At 45.6% G+C, this 2,333-nt stretch overlaps 1 pseudogene; it reads left to right on the forward strand.

Annotated features, from left to right (window-relative positions):
* The first annotated feature begins 787 nt into the window (after positions 1-787).
* LOC107155872 overlaps positions 788-2,333 on the forward strand; it is a 9,656-nt pseudogene continuing 8,110 nt past the window's right edge.

Below are 2,333 nucleotides of genomic sequence, written 5' to 3' on the forward strand. Positions count from 1 at the left end.
ACTCAAGTTTTAAGATCCTTCTTTTTAGAAACATTAGATATGCTATACTATTTAAAAATAACTTATCAAACATTTGTGCCCATGTTTGCAACTCTTCTAAAATTATTTTTAAAATAGTCTAACAGAGTTTTCCTCTATTGAAAAAATCTGAAGGTAGAACAGAGGTACAGAGCTTGTAGCATGTACAAGGAGTTTAACCCCTTTGAGTTTAACCCCCAACACTGCAAGAAAAGGAATGGGAAAAAGAAGGAAGGAAGGAAAGAAAAAGAGGGGACAAGAGGGGCAGAAAAGAAATGAGTCATTAAAACAAAAAAGCAAGTGGCACAAATATAAATATATGATGTACTAGCTCTTTAAAATTTTAGAGCTTTAGAATTTTAGTGACATCAAGCTGGGTGATATTATGACTGTATAGAAGTTCTGCCTTGGCCTGGACTAAACCAAACCAACAGGTGGTTGACCTGGAGAAGACTCCTCTCTGGTTTGATTGGGACAGGCTTGAACCTGTGCTGCTTCAGGATGCACAGCATAGTGAAGGGGCCACAACTTTCCTGACAGGCAGCATGAGTGTGCTAGGCCCCTGAGAGCCCATTGCCAGGGCTCCCCATGCCCATGCCCACAGCCCCCCCCCCACCTGCTAGTTCATAATGGTCTGCTCTGTTGCCTGGTGCAGGTTTGTTCCTGACCAAAGGCCTGAGTGTCCACAGCCTGTTTTGGCGTGGCTGGGCATGTTGTGGCTGTAGAGGGAATAGCCAAAGAAGCCTTAGCATGATGAGGGGGAAAGAGCTACCTCTCAGCCCTACTTGGGGGTGGTCCTAGAAGAAGTAAGCAGGGTTGTAGTCTGCCTTGTCTGAAGACATGGAAACACACCCTAGTCCTCATGGCTGTCTGTGGGAGTTGGTGATATGTAAAGCTATTGGATTTTTTGTTGTTCTCTTGTTTTTGTGGAGAAGTTATCAGTCTGTGAGAAGCAGGTATTACATGAGAAGAGAAAAAGAGCTTGCTCTAAAAGTTTCTGGACTAATTGAAGAAAAATGTGAACTACTTGAAAAAGTTAGACTTATTCAAAAAGAGTATGAAGGCTTAGAGTCATCTTTAAAGGATATCATTTTGGAGAAGGAGTCGATAGAAGCAGAAAATTTGGAGGCAATATATGAAAACCTGAATAGGTCTATTGCCACAATCTGGCTGGGCACAATTCACGAGCCACTTATCAAGCAGAAACAAAGTTTATTTTCAGAACACACATGCCGCACCACACGAGCTCTTCAGGAATTCCCTCAGAGCCCAACTGCCACCACTGGCTTTCCACAAGCCTCTCAACCCCCCACTCTTCCTGCTTTTGAGGCTGATTGGCTGGGTCACATGGGGGGAGCCAATAGAGTCCTCCAATGAGCAGCTCCGTGGTCTGAAAGGGTGGGGAAACAGCCCAATGAGCATCACTGCAGAGGAGCCAATCAGCTGGCAGCTGGAAGTTTGCTGGGGTCACAGTGAGCCAATCAGCTGGAAGATTGCTGGGGCCCCTTCGGCTATGGCTCTCAACATTTCCCCATCTCTGTCTAAACAACAAGCATGTGCCTTAGGGACCGAGCCTGCCTTAGGTTGACCAATATTACATATGGTCCTTACCCGTCATCAGATGAGCTGACCTCAAGGCGTCAGCCTCATGTCTTAGGTTGGTACCATTGCAATTGGATCTTACCCGTCATTGACTACTGGTCCAGCATACAGCCACACCTGTGGATACACCTTTGTACCCCTAATCATCAATTACTTTATTCAACAATATTCCCAAATCTGCTTCCTCCTTTTTGGTCCCAGGACTACAGGCTTCTAGGTCAGTCTCTAGCCATAAATGACAGCTGATATAAAGGAATTACTGACTGCATCCATCACAACTTCATTGTCAATGTGATGTAGAAGAAAATCTGCAGATGACTCTCATCACTCAGCCTCTCAAAACAAGTGTCCCACATTGCTGAATGCACAGTGGCTCCACCCATTCCCACAACACAGACCTTCAAAGCCTCCTGGGTCACCTGTGCCTTGGGCAATGAGCTGTAAGAGAGAAAGTAGATTCTGGTACCAGTGGGTAAAGAAAGTGAAAAAAGCAACTGGCTGCCACCTAGATAGCCTTCAGCCTCAATCAAAGACTAAATATCTCAGGGAGGGAGATCCAAGGGAGAAACAACTCTCTGGCAACAAAGGCTAAGACTCAACCCCATAAGTAACACAAAGGTGGTCCACTAAGTAGCCCCAGAGACACTGCCCTCTTTGAGGGTCAAGGTCAAGATAGCTGCCAGGAAGGCTGCAACTCCTGCCTGGAGAACCTT

Source organism: Marmota marmota, unplaced genomic scaffold (assembly GCF_001458135.2).
Source record: "Marmota marmota marmota unplaced genomic scaffold, marMar, whole genome shotgun sequence".
In the NCBI taxonomy this organism is placed as follows: Eukaryota; Metazoa; Chordata; class Mammalia; order Rodentia; family Sciuridae; genus Marmota; species Marmota marmota.